The sequence below is a fragment of the Typopeltis vanoorti genome, chromosome 9 (genome assembly GCF_054136105.1).
Source record: "Typopeltis vanoorti isolate ZY-2024b chromosome 9, IOZ_Tvanoo_1.0, whole genome shotgun sequence".
In the NCBI taxonomy this organism is placed as follows: domain Eukaryota; kingdom Metazoa; phylum Arthropoda; class Arachnida; order Uropygi; family Thelyphonidae; genus Typopeltis; species Typopeltis vanoorti.
In genome coordinates this window covers 86,129,801-86,148,708 of record NC_143557.1, presented here as the reverse complement: position 1 = coordinate 86,148,708, position 18,908 = coordinate 86,129,801, and the positions used below count along the sequence as shown (strand labels likewise).

Below are 18,908 nucleotides of genomic sequence, written 5' to 3'. Positions count from 1 at the left end.
CGTCTACAAAGGGTGCACCTAGTGTCACATCCATTTGGAGACCCATGAACGCTACCCTTACACCCCGGAGACCAATTCCGAGCAAACTTAAATGAAACACTATTACGACGCAACTTTAAAGCGAGGAAATCGGTTTGTAATCAGAGCCACTGCCGCAGTTGCTCTGGAGACAGCGAGTGTGGTACGTGAATTGCACGTCTCGCGTGAGCGTCTGCTCTCGCTGAGTTGAGGTACTGTAAAGTGCCCACTGTGTTTGTTTCACCCACGAAAGAAAAGAGGAATTACTTTTCTTCAAAGTGCACGCAAGTTTATTTCGGAAAGGCTTTCCTTGCTCCGCCTTGCGGCATTTTAGGGAACAAATGGAGTTTGTTTCGACGAACGTTGCCGTAGACATGAAGCGACTGTGCTCGGGTTAACATTCGGTTCTAGACTAAGGTCACCGTTGATTTGATATTGCCTGCTACCTGCCTTGTCCAATATATAGCATACGCACGCTTTCATCTCTCGCGAGCTATCTGTTTGTCAACTGTCTTTTGAATGAACTGTTAAAAGCATGTATTCCATGAGGCTATTTGGTATTGCTTATTCTAGAAAACAGGGGGAAAATAGAACTTCTGGATAGGCGTTCCGAAGCTTGCGCGCAAAGCTGAGTCCTTTATAATATGAGTCTTATAAGGTAAGTGTTGAAACATCATATTCTAGTTCTCCTTATTAGGTGTTTGTTTGTTTTCATTTAACATACACATGACTGCTCTCCAAGAGAGGTGTAGCTCCACCGCATGGCGAATCTGCAGTACGGTGAAGCCGACAACGTTCCTTATTGGTTTATAGTTATATGGTGGTCTTGCTGACGGACGCTTCACTGAGGCGGTGCATCCGCTATATTAATACTCAATATCATGCGGCTTACTGTGATTGGTGCCTGGCTAGTGACAAATCAGGGACCGCAGCCTCTGAGTCGGCACTAATGAGACTTTAGCGTGACTGTATGGCAAACTGCGATCGGCAGCTTACAATTTTCTGTTATTTCAGGAAATGGAGGCTCGTGCACATAGCGGTACGCGCCCACGCACGAACACCTCTATGAATATAAAGGTCTAAAAGACACATAGAGAGCAATAACGCTAAGAGGAGTTCGCTTTGCACAAAACCTGTAATACATGTTTTTGCTCTGATTTTATTTTTATTTATTTATTTTATTTTTTGTGATGATTTTAGATTCCTCGTTATGACTTTTTAGGAAACCCATTTATTCTAATGGGTTCCCTAAAATGGGTTTCCTTTTAATTTATCGGTAATAAATTAAAAGGAAAACTTATCAGTTTTAAAGTTCTAGTTTATCGTTTTATTACTGTTCTTAATTTTTATTTTTTTATTTATTTTGCTGTTTCTCTCATTTTCTGCTATAAAATTTTGAAGTGTACATATACTGATCATCTCAGTTGGTCTTGGAATATGAACAATCATGAAATTGTTTCATGTTTGATTTTAAACTTAATCTACTGTCTTTATCTTCCTTTCCATAACAGGCAATGCGCAAATAAATAATCGATATCTATTTTTTATATTAGGAAGTCATATCCGTAAAATGCATCCTGAATTTTTTAAAATTTTAGTAGCCCTATAGTTTTTATAAAATGTTAGCTAATTGACAACTCGCCTTCTCAGATTTCGGATTTTTTTAAATATTTTTTATTAAACCTGTTATTCATGCTAAATAGTATGAATGATACGAAGTGACAAAAAACAAAGCTTTCATGATAAAATAAACTTAGAACATAAGATACGGATACGGATAGAGTGATGATAATATTAGTTTGAGATATTTGCTGACCAGACTTGTGTCTTGATACACATACACACACACGCGCGCGCGCGATTCTTTTAGCATTATTATAAGGCATTTCATACTGAACTCTATGTAAGCACAAAATTGTTTTTATTTTATGAAATAGTAATGTTTTGATTCTTGTAAGTAGATGACTGAGAACTGTAACTACAATGCACTAGTTTTCGTTGTTTTAAAACAAATATTAAAAGAATGCTTTCCCCCATACAGAGTTCATTTGTGTGCATTTATATTATATTAAACACATATTAAAGAACATTTTTCAACTATTTGTTATGTGATTAAAGGTCCGTTACCTACACTAGCAAATGCATGAATTGGCTAATGGGTTTATTCTGAAGTATTCATAAACTCGCACACACATGGCTAGCATAATTAAAGGCTTCTTTTTTATTTATAAACCTTGATTTCAAAACAAGTGGTCAACTGATGAAGTCAGCTCTATTATCTTGATTATCTAAAGTACTTGCTAGTACTTTAGATAATCTTATCTTTCATCATTTCACTAAAATGATGAAAGAAGAAATTATAGCGATGAAGTTCCTTCCTTACCGATTTGCGTTTACGCGTAGAGGACTTACACCGTACCTCCAGGCTTCCGAAACCAAATCCAACGGAATATAAGGGTTATTCCTTATTCAAGTAGTCTCATATAACTCTATATTGCGTGTGTTCTTCTGACCCTTTTTTACCGGAATGAAAAATCGGAGTTCCTGCCACTCGCATATGATACCGGCTAACTCACGTTCAGATGAAAAGCCTGATAAAGGTTCTAGACGGGATTCGAACGCAGGTCTTTTCCAACCAAAGGGCATCGTCGAAACATACTGAGCTACGGAGGCTCTTGTGCTGAAGTTACAACAAAATATAACTAAGAAAATATACAGTCGATTTACTAACATTCATTAGAATCGGTTTTAATAGTGCTTTCACTATTAGGCTACTTTAAACATCAATGTTTTAATTTTCTTTTAATATTGATTTTCTCAACAAAATGATCTTGGTTTGGTTGTCGGTCTGAGTCAAACATGAATGAAAATGATTTACTAATATACGCAGATATAAAATATGAATGTGGTAGCCTTTACTTTCCACGAGGACAATCGATCAACCTGATTTTTCTGAAACAGAGTAATGGAGATGATCAGCAATGAAAGGAACAGTTACTTTGTTAACGACGCGCGCGCGCGTGTGTGTGTGTGTGTGTGTGTGTGGAATAGAATTATCAGTTTTTGTTTGAAGATCATATGCTGTTAACAGACCATGCTAATTATAAACTTTATTTAAACTTCGGAGAAGACGTTAAAAGACGATCAGATGAATCATGCTCACATCACATCATCTTGGGAGAGTCCGTAATTATCCAAAATGCGAACTCTCTTCATCCAAGATTTTATTCGTGCAATAATTGCATTGATAAAAACATACCGAGTAGCTTAACACTAATGTTTTGCAGAGTAATCACCTAATCTCTCTCTCTCTCTCTCACTACAAAGTGAAAAATAATCATTTAAAAAGAAAAAGCAATGCATTATGTTGTAATTTTTATTGCAATTTTTGTCTATCTACGGTTATATATATCTGCGATTTTAATCTCACCTCTAATGACTTTCTAATATTATTAATTAATTTCAATTTTTTTTTCAGAAGAAGGAAGTATTTGTATTTCCACCCCTTGTTTTAACATATAAGTACGAATAGGAAAACACCTTAATTTTCTGAGGTTCAAATATGATTCATTATGATAAATTTAATCTCAGAAAATAAATTTTCAAAATTATACTTATGTTGTTTGAAAATACAGATTTCTGAATGGGATGTGAGTCATTATGGAATGTCAGTAGGTTAGGAAAACATTAATGCAACAGTACAAATGAAACCCGATAACGGGGACCTCTTTTGACAGTTTCGGTGTACGTGTTTGCAAATCCCCCTCAACTTAAATGATACTATATAAAAGAAAATACCTAATTAACGGCTATCAAGAGTGAATTCGATTTTTGAATGAAGAAGTCAAAGAACAGAACATATATTACACTAGATGGAACAATTAATATAGGTAAATGCCATACTGAATTATCTGAATAAATAAAGTAATTTTAAAAGTTCAAATAATGATTTAATTTTCATTTTATTTGGGCCACTCTTTAAAAAATAGACCAAATTTACACACAGACCATTTACGAAGTTAACTAATAAGTGTGGCTGCAAATCTGAATAATGTAATTAATCTTTGTAGCCTATGCTAGAATTATAGCACTGGACTAATTGTATTGGTTAAAGAAACCATAAAATGACAAAGTTAGGAAAAATTAAAATGTAGAGCAACACCAAGTCTAGCACAGTTTGGTAACTTAACCATCTAGCGTTAAAGACAGAGCTAAGCTGTAAAGTGCTGTGAGCACTTTATTCTCGTCACGTTAAGGCACTAAGACAAACAAAGCGGGCGAAAACATTTGGAGGACTAAACCGTAGGTCACAGAAGAAAGCAGTTACGGAAATGCCCCAAAAGCAGTAGAGATGGCGACAAAGTAATAACAGTAAAAGACAATATCATATATAAAAAAGCAATAAATGCTTTTACAATGATGACCGCAGATAACTTTCATCGAAGTAATTTGAAAAAAATATTTTTGTTAGTAAATATTTTAACGCATATACCAGGAAGTCAGAGAAAGTCTGCTAGAGAGTATTCCAACGCAAAAAATATCTATACCTATATAAAACTAAAATGACAACTTTTGGTAATGGTGAGTAATAATATTTTCGCTGTTACAAGCTCGTAAATGGAAACATCTCAGTTTGCATTGGTTCCATTCTTTTTTCATAACAATATAAAGTTAATACATTTCCCAAATCTACAAAACTTCTGATCGAAAAGTGTGTGAACAGTCTACATTTCAAGTCTTGAAGATGATCTTGTGATATTTCATTATTTACAATTAATTTACAAATCCCACCTTACACCAAATCATCTTTATTTCATTTCTTCTCTTACTATAAAGTGCACTTTAAATTAAAAAAAATTGGATAATTAATTACTACCCACTTAAATTTTCGAAACATTTTCACTTAATTCACCTACAACTTCTATCTATGAAAAACATTGCAATTTAATTCAATGTAATGATTATTAGAACTTGAATGAATTAATATTTAAATAACAGTAAATAACGGATAGATAATTAGTCTGCTTTTTTGTTTTAAAGATATCAATCCAACACAAAGGAGGTTACAATACTCGTAGCACATCATTACCGTGTGAAAGCTAATTAAAGGTTAGAGCATGAAAATGCCAGTCGATATTTCTATCAAGTGATTATAAGAGTGACTGGTTAATTCCGATTTTCCATTTATCTACAAATTGCTTCCTGCCTTTCTGTCATCGGTTTCACATTTAATATTGCAGCATATGGATATTGGTAATGAGTGGGGTCTTTAAGCTGCATGTTTAAAATATTATGCAGCACGTGGTATTTTGGATACGCACATACATCTACAACCAGAAGTTACCTGATTATAATGCGTACTACTAGGTGGAAGCAAAATCTTTTTTCTTTTTTTTTTAAATAAAAAAATAAAAAATAATCAGATTATTTAAGTGAAATGAAGTTCTATATCGCTTACAGTTCCCGAAAGAAAGTTTGCGTTACACATTCTTAAAAGATAAAGAAATTAAATTCCTTAACAAGAGATATTGACTTAATAAACGTATTCATAATTTTATGAAGCATTATGGAGCAAACACTATAGAATAATATACAAGCAACAAAAATTACATATAGAAACATGGAATTTTTATTACTTGTACATCATTGTTTCACAATATTAATAATTGTCTCATAGATATGTACCAAAAATAGCTTACTTTATTAAATTTTTTGAATTTTTTTATACTAAGCTATAGTATAGTAACCGAGAATAGATGAAAGTCGAGAAGAAAATAGAAACTTTTGGTAATTAGGTTTTAAAACTAGCAGACCGTGCGTTTTAGAAAATACATACAAAGGAGCTGCTCCAAAGAACAGAAGTACGAAAGAAGAAAAATTTACTCTGTGAGTTTGCAGTTCAACTCTAAGAGGTGGAGACTTGTCGCTACATGTAGGAATATTTAGAAAACACGTAGAAAAAAAAAAGACATTACTGATGCCACTTCTGATGAACATCGAATGCATGTAGCTGAACGTATATGTGAAAGAGACCGGAGTGAACCTGTAAGAGATCGATCATTAATCAATCTTGTTGGTCTCTTCTTCAATGCTGCAATAAATTTGGGAGCTTTTAGCGATACCAACCTACATGTAGGAACAGAATTCAATGGTTGGAGAGATTTGTGATTTAACAGTTGTTCAGAGGAAAAGTAAAGAAAAATACAGTTTCTCAGATGGTGAGGAGGGAAAACTCCTGATATGTTTATTCGAAGGTTAAAAGCAGAGAAATTCAGTTGTATTTCTTAAAAATCAGATAAAAGAGATGGAAGAAAGGCGAACTCTTTTTATGAGAAATGAAATAAATACGATTTCGTTTTTGACATCATTGAAGTTTTTTAAAAAAACGTTATAAACACTATATTGAATAATAGTCTCAAGATCAGCATTGAAGCATATAGAAATAGAATAAGGTTCGTCAAATGAAAAAAATCTGAATGCAATGCACTTTCATCAGGAAAGCTTTACTTTACCTGGATGGGATTTGTAGTTAACTGGAGGGGGTAGTAAGTAAGACGGTAAGTGGAAGAATGGATCCCCTGTGGGCTCCAAGCTTTCAGGGTGCTACCCTAACATTAGTTGCCAAGTTCGAAGATAAATATCTGTCCTCCATCACACGTAACGTGCGTCGAGAGACAGAGAGAGAAAAAATTGGCATTCCAACTGCAAAAGATAGTAGACCATAATACGAGAACGATTCCTTTACAGACATTTGTGTCAAAACTAATCAGATGGTTGATAGATATCATGAGCAAGACATTTGTTCACAGATGAGTTGGTGTCAAGAAGTCCCCCCCCCCCCAAAATGATTGATATTGGCGGAATTTATACGGTGATTCTTTATTACTTGAAAAGTTTCCAATTAGTATAGAAGTTGACTTTTAGTGATTTCCATTATTGCTTAGAAATAATTAAAGTGAGAACAATAAAGATATGGCATAATTTTCAGGATGGATAAATTCCAGTGGTACAGGAAACATAAACAGCAGAAAAAATAAGGAGTCAACTCTAGAGAAGCAACCATCAGAACCGTTGGAGAAATGTCAAGACAGGATTTCACTTCACAGAGAAATATTCCAAATCCGATAATAATCTGATCAACAAAATTCATAAATTACAGACAACAAGTTGAGAGTGGGTGTGTTGATTCAAGGGAGAAGAAATCAATACTCTATTATGATCCTAAATTGCTTAGAGAACAAAAAATACTCGCAATATACTTCGGAGGAATACTGATGAGGAAGAATTTTAAGAGTGGTTGGGATCATTTAGTATTCTGGTAAGGATTTGAACAATATGTGCAAGATTCTTAGCGATAGAAAATGCTTCGGCATATGCACTTTTTTTGATCGATGCAATTGAAAAAGGAAGTCCAGTTTATGAGATGAATATTAAAATGTCCGAGAGATATGACTCTGTATTGGGAAATATGAACTGAAGAAAAGGTTTAGAGTGGTTAATGGCATTAGAAGAGCCACGATGATAGAATAGGACAAAAATATTTTATACAAAGAACATTTAAAGAAAGGAGAAATTCAGTATCGAAGCAACAACACAAACCCAATTTTTGAGAGTCAGAGTATAATAGGGGAAAGTGAAATCAGTAGTGACTAATGAAGCTGTAAGATGGATTTCTTTAGAAAAATTAGGTGTGATTTGTGAAATAATGAAACATAATTCACACACATCTGTGAAGCAAATTTGGAAAGGTTAGTCATTTCCCACCTGCAGTCTATTTCTGTTTGTTTAATCTTCATGATTGTTGTTGAAATGACTGAATTTGGTGAATTCAATTGTGACTTCAGGTGAATTGAAATTGTGAGGTATAAGTAACATACACTGATGGATTCTTTATTTTGCCACACATGGAGAATACTCACAAAATTCTATACAGAGAACTGTCATCACTTTAAATAATTAGCCTCTACTACATAAGTTTTACTTTGTTTATGAAAATTAAGATCATCACAAGAACTGGGTGGTTCTTAAGCAATTCAACTCTTGGTTGCAAGATATATGTATCAGTCATTCCTACCTGCAATTTATACTAGTGTGGAGTGAGTAAACGGACCATTATTATTATCCTTCATCTTATCCTAACCTCACCTACCATTTAATGTATTATGCTCAATGGCCCATTACAGCCAAGTATTTGGCTTCATACCGAACCTAATTAATACATATCTAAAAGGAAATTCTTTTATCTTCCATCTAATATAACAGTGCTTCTTCGTTTTTTTTTTCCTTCTTATCTCGTGTAGTACATCCAAAACTACACCATTGCGTCGTAAAGTAGCTAGAAAAACGCGTTTTAGGGAGGAAGATAAAAAAGAAATGGGGGATTAAAACAAATTCTGATAAACTGCTTCTAACAAGTAGCTTAGCTTCGTATATATATATATACTATTTTACAGCCGCTCTTATTTATATCACGTAATTGCAGAAGCTATGAATGATGCTTTTTCCCAGAAGTTGATCTCTTCCAATAAGTGATAACATAAAGAAAGCTTGTTATATTAATTCATAAGTAAAGTAACTGATAAGACTTACCTTTAAAGAATTCGAATAAATTTCGCAGACATACTTTAATATGAAAAATGCTGTACAAGGAGAGTAGAATCTTAACAGCTGCCGGAAAGCTGATGGAGTTTACTTAGAGAAGTTATTTGATACATCAAGCAAATAAAATGAAATTATCTGCCAAGGAAAAGCAAGTGCGTTAATTAAAAAAAAAACTGTAAGGGATAAAATGATATTATATAATTAGCATAAAAATCCATAAGAAGAAGCATCTAATTTGTCAAAGAAATAATATCGCTGTTGATCCCAGTCTTACTGCTTGTATCAAGTTAGATATACCTAGGTTTGGATCCCCTACAGACAGGATCCGAGAAATCTTTATAAGGGCTTTTCAACCTGAAGGTAATTTAGCTGATCTCATATGGAAATTGCATTGCTGTTCCTTCCGAAAATTTCGGTTTTTCATCCAGTAAAAAAGACAAACCGGCCGGAGAACACCACACTGCGCTGATAGTCTTAGTTATTTCTACTGTAATTAATTACAAGTAACCCAACTATTACACACACACACACACACACACACACACACACACACACACACACACACACACACACACACACACACACACACACACACACACACACACACACACACACACACACACACACGAATAATAATAATAAAGAATATAAAGCATAATTTTTCCTACAATTATTAGATCAGAAAACAAATTGCTGTTGAATGGAGCATATAGCGGTAATTTTGTTAGCATGAGATATCATTACTGAATGGCTCTAAAAATCAACAAGCACTAAACAGCTTTATATATACTTGTATATAAAGCTTTATATACTGGCAAGACATAGTGAACGGTACATCTTGAAGTTTTCCCATAAATTTTTCAATATGAAAATCCACAAGAGAATATACTGATGTACGTCATGATTCATAATAACAAAACAAACTTAACTTTAATTTCAGTTTCTTATCTTTTAATGCCACTAATTGCAAACTCAGCTTTAAAAGGATTTAAATTTAAATTATGATATTTAAAGTTTTATATTTTCTTTCTTCCTGGTGGCTGTTTAGAGTATTGCTTTCTCTTTTCGTAAGAGAGAGAGAGTCCTATCATTCATGCTTACTACTCCTTCAGGAAATGTGTGTTCACTTCTTAAGATCTCCAAGAAAATAGTTTCTCGCCTCAGGTGCAGTAGGGCTCTAATTACAACGCTCTTTCTATGTTCCCCAGACCCGTGCATTCCTGGCTTGCTAAGTTGCTTAATTCCCATTCCGGAGGGTAATGGTCACTACTGTTGCCGTCGCCACATGAGAAAACCCCTCAGGTCTCCAGGCAGATCCACAGAAACTTCTAATAGACCACAGTAATTAACTTGTCGAAATGGAAAGGGGGACTTAGAAACAGGAAGCAATGTTGTTGTTGTTGTTGTAGATACTTGTCGGACCTGGGGAACTTTCAGAAGTAATCAATTAGCAAAAAGGGCAAGTGTGTAATGGACGGAAAGAAAGTTTCAATCTATCTTCACTGTGTGTATGTATATATATATATATATATATATATATACATACGCACAGTGAAGTATATATATATATATATATATATATATATATATTCTGATGAGGAAACTATTATACAGATGGTCCTGAATCACTTGTCTTATATGCGCATTGAGTATATATATTCTCGTACTGTGAATCTATTTCATCTACTCCCCAACTACCAACGGGTGGTAGTGCTGGAGAGTAGGTGAACTTTCCATCTCCTCTTAAAATGCTTGACATGAGAAAATGAACTCATCATATATCAGTTTCAGTTAAAACGGTAATTTATTTTTTTCTTTACAAGTAAAACGGTTTCTGTATATTTTATGATGGTTTGTCAGCTACAGTTCATTCATTCAACGTACTAATAAGAAAGAAATAGTAAAATAGGGAATACTGCAAAGTCACAATGTTTTTCAAAACGCATTACATAGTATTATACTGCATTAATAAACAATTAACACATTATAATTTTGACAAGATATATTAGATCAGGAGCCATTGTATTCATCTGCACCACTGTACTCTAGTTTCATTTTGTTGTTTTTTTCTCTTGTCTTAGTAAATATTCTCTGGTAAAAATGATGTCAAATGTATCCTTAACGGTAGTGATGCTCACTGTTTGTTTACGAAAAAATTCGTCCTTCTTGGTTGGATATATTTCAGTCAGTTCTATTTCATCACAAAAAAAAAAAATATTTACTTTTACATGTCTTTTCACTTAAGCTGAATGAGACCCTCCTGAGAATAAAATGGAGGGGTTTTTATATCAATAAAATTTTATTTAATTTTTTCCATACTAAGTTATTAAGCCGAATTGGATAGTATCTGCTCGCTAACGAACAGACTTGGGTCCATATTTGGTCTCAGGAAACGGTTTCTAGGTTGTTTAATCCCCACTCGCCGCACTACAAGTTAAGTTTGTGTGTGTGGGGGGGGGGGATGGGTAGGCAGAAGATTAGGTGTGCAGACCATGAGGATACAGTAAGGTGTAAAGCAGCATTGATAAAAACCATAAAATATAAAGAGAACCATAAAACATACCACTCAGAACTGATTTTCAGTTAACGAGAAATAGATTTAGCATGCGCATTAATACATTTGACTTCAGCATACTTATCACATCAAGATTCATTATGTTATTCAATGCCAAAGAAACAGACATTTTCCTTCAATCATCTATTAACAGTAGATCTCCACTGAATTTCCAGTTCAACCTACATTAATTCACATGTCAAATTCTAAATACTTAGGTGGACATAAAACATTGCGATATGATATTACCTAACAGGCATGCAATAATACAAGGCGTTCAATATTCAACATCATAAATCGACCTTGTAGTGAATGAAAGCTTGAAATTGAAAGAAGAAAAAGTTCTCATTAACTGACTTTCTTCTGGTGTAATTTAGAAATAAATGACGAAATCAAAGAAGAAAGTGGTACATCATGAGTATTGTCTTGCCTTGCTGTAGCTCTCGACTTTGAGAATCTTTCAAAGTCGACTTTCTCTTCCTATTGCTTTAGCTCTTTCTGGGTCATTCGAGGCAGAACTTTGAAACAACCTTTTCATTAAGTCATTATGAAGAAGTTCAATAAAACATTTATAATCGAAACGAAAATGTTGGCTTAAATGTAAATAATACAGATATCTGTAATTAGGATAATTATTCTAATTTTTACGATATATTAAAACGATATGAAGTATGATTGCCGGGCGCCCAGTGCAGTTTAACGTGTTTTACTCCTCGGCTTGTTGATATATGCAACTATCTTCCGAATAACGTCACATAAAACAAAGTGACTAACGTGAATATAATAGATAGAGGTCTAGATAAACTTTCCTGTATACAGTAATTGTGCAGAAATAATAAAAATTACATGGTCATTTCCATTCCATTTGACCAGCAAATCTTCTCTTTGCATTTATAATAATCAATACGTATACGCTTCTTTGTTTCTCCGATGTTGTTGTAATTCCTATTTAAAAAGTGCCTCTGTGACGCAGTAGCAACATTCATTTTTCAAAAGTGGATTTGAATCACATGTAAGATGAAAGGAATGTTTAAAGATTTTTCAGCTGAAGGTGAGTTAACAGTCGTTAAGAAACATCATGCTACTTCTCAGTCTGATGGAGCTGATGTATCTTCCCTGAAACTCAGTTTCTGTTTTTCACGCCTCAAGCAAAAAAAAAAAAAAAGAAAGAAGAACACACAACAATTAACAGACATAATATGACCGACTTTACTTCGGCTGTAATTCCGAATATTAAATACTTAGAACATTCAGAATGTGTCTGCAGCAATAATTATATTTGTAATTCAAGTAAAGGTTACATTTCATACAGTGAAGCACTACATTATTCCCTTCTTCTTCTTCTTTTTTCTATTCATTTAACCGCAACCGTACGGGATGAAAAACCCCAGACAAATTGGAAACCCTGCGGTCCACACCTAAGACTGACTAACTTGGCTATGGCTGAGGAAGATCCTAAGCTCCTCACGTCAGCGATGGGAATCGAGCCCAGGACACTCTTTTCCCGGACATATGGTCGAAGCGCATAGCCACTCGGCTAACCGCGCAGACGCACCATTCCCTAAATGTACCCATCGAGAATATGAACTATGCTGACATGACCTTTTTCACTCATGTCTCAGATCTTGAATAAGATAATATAAGGTTATCTTAAGTCCTGTATAATACTAGTAACTTCTTATGGAATGTTGCTTCTTACTAATTTTATTACTGTGTATAATTGCAATATAAAATTAAAAAACATAAAACAAAAAGAAATATACCTAAAACAGTTACATGGGCCATTATCTTATTCTAATGATTCCGGTATAACTATAGCATAACCTTCAAAGTATCACCGTCATCAATTTCCTGATATGTCATCAAGAGGTGTCCAGACTACTATAAAGGTACCACTTCAATAATTTTACATTATTACCAATCTCTTATTAGCAATCTTGCTCCAAATTAGTCTATTATTTGAGAACCATCTAATATGCCCATATTTTTTATTTCTGTCTTCTAAGGCCATTCTAACTGCATCAATCCACAAATAGATCTTGTGTCTTCCTCTGGGTCTTTTTACTGCAATCCTAGCATCAAAAACCTGTTTTACTGACCCTTTCCTTTCCCATTCTGTTTACGTGACCATAATACCTGAGATTAATTTTGATCACATATTATTGAATGAATGTTAGTAATGTCCAGCTCATTCATATAATCTTCATTTTAAATATTATTCTGACATTGATGCACCTGTTTACTCCCCTAAAATTTTTTCTCTGGTGGAGAGCAATTTTTTCAACTGGCTCTCCATACCACTTTGCTTGTTTTGTTGTCTACTTCCATATTTAATTTGCCATTTTCACTAAAACCTGTGCCTAAATAGTTGAACTATTCTACTTTCTATAGAAATAAACATGGTGGTTCATCATGATGAAAACTAAGATAGCAATATGAAAACTGAAACGACTACAATCTGAAAACTACTGTTAGTAACATTCTATAAAAACCACCAAATATCTTCGCAAACATGTACGAAAACATATATAATGGTGCAGTCGCTTTATTGTACATCAAAAACATCACATATAAAATAGCTAGTGTATTACAACAGTACGACTTCAAAGTAGTTGCCTTCACACCGAAAATACACGATATTCAATATAATGCAATAAAAATCGAGACATCTCCTAAACTAAACCAACTGTGGTCGGCCTAAATAAAAGAGGTAAAAATACACGGAACTCGGTGATGACAGATGTGACACAATGATATCTTAACACGGTATGCTCGATCAATTTAATTATGATTCCATTATGCCAGTTTATATATTAAAATCATTCGACAACTATGTGATTTCAAGTGTTGAATAGTAACGTTATCAGAAATAAAGTAAGCATTGTGCGTAGGAACATAGTTGAATGAATAAATAATTTTGATTATCAGAGCTATATTCTGGCTATACGAGAATCATTGCAATGGATAACCGAAATCCAAAAACACTGATGCCAATTATCGTAACCATGCTGAAAATGTAATATGGGTAACTATATGATCTCATAATTTTATGAAACAACAATCGAACACAAAAATCAGTAAACACAATATTGCATTAATGACTGATATTAAAGAAATAGTCTAGTTGTAATATTTTAAATGTAGGTGAGTTCGCTAGTAATTCAAATTTAATTTCAGAATTTCCGTATCCCCTACCTTTTAACCTTAGATATAAATAAATATTCAACGGACACTAAAACATAATTATTTTAAAAAGTTAATTAAAATCGTAAAAATTACAATTTAAAAATGCTAAGGTTTATGTTAAGTTCATTCAGAAATATCCCCGCTAAGAAGAAAGCAATAGTCAGCCATCATAATGAAATTACATCTGACTTAATACAGTTTTTCAAATAGTGAACAATATCCCGATGACAATCTCGTTTTGCAGAATTCATTATATTACTTATCGAGACCGAGTTGGTCAGATGAAAGCGCATGCGAATGAAGGAAATGCTCCTTTAATAACACATTAAGTACAAATATTAACAGTAAAGTTTGCTGATGACGAGAAGTTTAGTAATCAGTTGTTATGATAACCTGCGTTCTCTACAGAATGAAAGCTTGGAAGAATGGAGAGAAAAATGGGATTTAAATTCAATGCGAATAGCTCAGTACTGTTTGATGAACTAGTTGAACAAGAAGTGTTTAGGAAAAGAGTTAATCGGCACAGGGATTTCGGCTGATAAGGGGTTTACGTTCAGGAATTATATCGGTAAGATAACTAGTGGTCTACTAACTGTCGGTTTAATTAAAAGAAACTTCGCATGTAGGAGAAAGGAAGTTATAATACCTTTATACAAGTTTTTGATCAGATCAATATTGGATTATGGTTCACAACATTACTTATAGGTTTTAAGTGAGTGTTAGAAAAGATTCATTAAAATGGGGGAGGATTTTATAATGATACTATGAGAACTGATTGGTTAGTTATAATTTTTCAAATTTATCTAAAAGAAGACGCAAATGAAAAATTAGTTCAAGGCACAAGTCTCTTACATTTCTCTAATATACTTCCTGATTTATGCTCACGTAGATCTACACTTTAGAGTGCAGACGTTCGAAACCAAATTTGACGGAATGGGATGGTTAATCCTAATTATTATTATTATTAAGAGAGACCTCCAGGGAGTCAGCGACTCATCGGGGGAGGCCACATACTACACAAACCAGCTATCATACTTATTCTTGAATTCATTCACACTGCTTGCACTCACAACATCCAATGGCAATCTATTACAATCACGCACCACCCACTGAGAGAAAATTCTAGCCCTCACACCTTTCTTGGTGGCCTTCATTCTCAGCTTCCAAGGATTTCCTCTCGTCCTTTCCCCACCCTCCATAAACTGAAATCCTATGACCCTTTCAGAAGTTTGTAAGTCTCAATCATATCACTCCTCGTTCTCCTGTTTGCTAGTTTCTGCAGTCTACAAATTCTCAATATATCTTCATAATCAGTATTCCACAATCCTAATATCATTTTTAACACTTTCCTTTGTATTCTCTCCAATATATCAGAATCACAACGGAAACTAGACCTGCGCACAATAGTCCAAGTGAGGTCTTATCAAGGCCTTGTAAAGAGGAAAAATAGCATCCATATATTTATATGCGAACGTTTGTTTCATCATTGCAATTATCTTTTGAGTTGTATTTGCAATCTTTGACACATGGCCCCTAAACTTCAACTTCCTATCTATTAACACTCCAAGATCGCTAGCATCATCAGTTTCTTCTAGTCTAATCCCACCAATATAATACGATATTGGATATGCAATCATGCCGAAGTCAATGACTTTACATTTACTAACACCCATTTTCCCATGCCCAGAATTCCAGTCTATTCAAATCATTCTGCAAAGACTGCATATCAGCAGCATTCCTGATTACCCTACCTATCTTTGAATCATCAGCAAATAACTGTATGTCACCTGTCAATTCCTTCCCAATATCATTAATGTACAGATTGAATAACAGTGGACCAAGCACTGATCCTTGTGGTACACCACTTGTTACCTTAAACCTTGCAGACTCAGATCCCCCGTATACAACTTTTTGATATCTGTCAGTCAGCCATCGTCTTATGCATGCTAATATTGTATAACCCAAACCCATTTTCTCCACTTTATGCAGCAGTCTCAACTTTTTGCAATTCCGCGTTGTCTCTCTGATGATCTGCTTCAACTTCGCTATTTTGGCGGTTAATTCATTTTCGTTAACCTCCTCCATGTGCACAATAACCTCGTTGGCAGGGCTAACCTTCCTGTTCTTGCCTGCGGTGCTTTTTTTTTTTAGCATTACCTTTCTTGCTCTTTTTTGGCGCCATTTTAAACGTATACTAAATATTAAAATATTTTAATAAAAATATATGATAAAATACTAAATACACTATACAACACTAATATATACACTAGTATACTACAAAACACCAATTTTCTAAGGGAAAACACAATAAAAACAGACAAAAAATCACCAACCAAACCAAAAAGTGGACTCCTATGTCCGTATACTGCGTTTACTCTGCTGGTTGGTTTGCCTGTTTTGAGGAACGAAAAACCAAGCTTCCAGAAGAAAAAACTCTCCACCCCACGAGACCTATTAACTCATCATTTGACTAAAACACCTGATGAAGGTCCTCCGGTCATAAACATAATTCGAACCCCGGTTTTTCTAACTAAAGGGCTCATCTAAACCAAAGGAACTACGGAGGCTCTGTGTGTAACATACAAAATTCATTCTTCAGATTGGGATTAATATAAAGGAACCCCCAAACGGATTATATAATCAGTTTTTTCTGATACTTCAAAAAATAATTATAAAAGTTTTTATGGCTAACTATTTAGAGAAATTAAACATGTCGGTATTGTTATATATATATATATATATATAATTTTTTTTTCCTCACTGAGTCTCAGTCTTAGACTATGGCTATAAGGCTGGTTTTTCTGCGTGTGCTCCGGTTATTTCCGTGGAAAATATAAACATTATATCGAGAAGTTAAATTTACTTTAGAGTAGTTAAATTAAATTCAGAATCGTTAAATTTACTTTAAAAGTGTGAAATATATGATTGCCATCCTAAATAGAGTTCCTAAAATTGTTTCTATAAAATGAACAGATTTAATGCAACGTTAATTAGTTTATGAAAAAAAAAAAACTAGGGGAATAACAAATAAAAAAATAACGTATTCATAATGAAGGTTCCCAAATAAAAAAAATAAATCTATAGAATTCATGCGAAATAGAAAAACGTATAATGTGTAGTGTAATCAGATCCGAAACCAACCTTTTCTCAAGCCTTTTCAAAATTAATATAGCGAATTGGGGACGAGGTTATTTTTGCACAATATAAACATAATTCCAGATACCATAGTTTTGTGCATTCATCATAATATCCGAGATAAATTATGTACGTTCTCAATAGCTTAGATGCAAATAAATAAAATTAAATAAGAAATTATCTACCTATCTATCTATATATATATATATATATATATGTAGAAAGTTTTTTACCTTGGGTATAATATATGTTAAAGATACCAAGCTATTTTAAATATAAATCTGTTTTTTTTACTCCATTTCCCAGGTAAGCAAACAGACAAGTCAGTCAAGTTTGCGCCTGCAGGTGTTGCAAGTCCAGCTGACCCTGCAAGTAGTGCAAGTCAAGGCAACTCGTAGTAAAGGTAGAATAAGCTCCGATCGCTATTCTTAATATTTATCCTTAATGCAAAGCACATCTCCTGGAGGAGGTGTATGATGCTATGTATTAAAGGCAAGGGGCCACAACCCAGACCGGTTTCAACTTTTATTGAGGTCTCGTCAGCCACTGACGATATATATATATATATATATATATATATATATATATATATATATATATATATATATATATATATATATATATATATATATATATATATATATATTCTTGTCCGTTGAAGATGCAGCGGCTTATAGGTTTGTCTCAGCTGTTACGGCTATCGAGCTATAAACTCGATAGGCGTAACAGCCTATCGAGTTTATAGACTTTGCGTTTAAACGGATTCAGATCTCAATAACGACGCTAAAGATTTCTCTTTCTGCTAGGTGCATTAGTGAACAAATACTTCGATGCCTTCTGTTTGTTATATACACATGGCAGCTGCATGATTATTTTATAATAACTGTGACTAGTATAACTGATTAAAATAAAGTCCAGAAATTAAAATGCCGATTTTTATCAGCGTTTATTTATGGAAAATTGAATAACAGAAATAAGCCACGTGTATGTAAATTTTTATGTGTATGCATATATCACGTTATTCTTTTATGCAGTGTTTCAATTATATTTTTTTTCAATAAGTCTGTGTTCATCTAAATGGAAGAATGGTCTTATTTTTCAATTGATAAAATTTCCTTAGCAACTTTTGTTAATTATGATTTACTAAATAATAATTTATTATTTGAATAAATAAACAATAATAATTAGACACATACGCAGAGACAGAAAGAGGGAGAGAATTACATGATTCATTTTAAGAAATATTTTACATATTTGATATAAACGTGAAAAGTTAAAGGAATCCAAAAAAGAATATTACCCAAATGATTATCATAGATTATCAGTAATTAGTTTGTTTTTCTCCACAGAAACGCTAACGACTCGATAGCTACAAAGCTTAAGGGAACGCAAGATGTTTACAGAATCAACTCCT

At 33.7% G+C, this 18,908-nt stretch overlaps 1 protein-coding gene across 1 annotated transcript in view; it reads right to left on the bottom strand.

Moving 5' to 3' along the window:
* The window catches only part of LOC150103221 (solute carrier family 66 member 2), a 456,400-nt gene that overhangs the window by 264,208 nt on the left and 173,284 nt on the right, over positions 1–18,908 (bottom strand). The window contains exon 5 of the mRNA XM_090397709.1: positions 8,608–8,754. The gene's annotated coding sequence lies outside the window, so the exon portion shown is untranslated. The remainder of the gene's footprint in view (positions 1–8,607; positions 8,755–18,908) is intronic.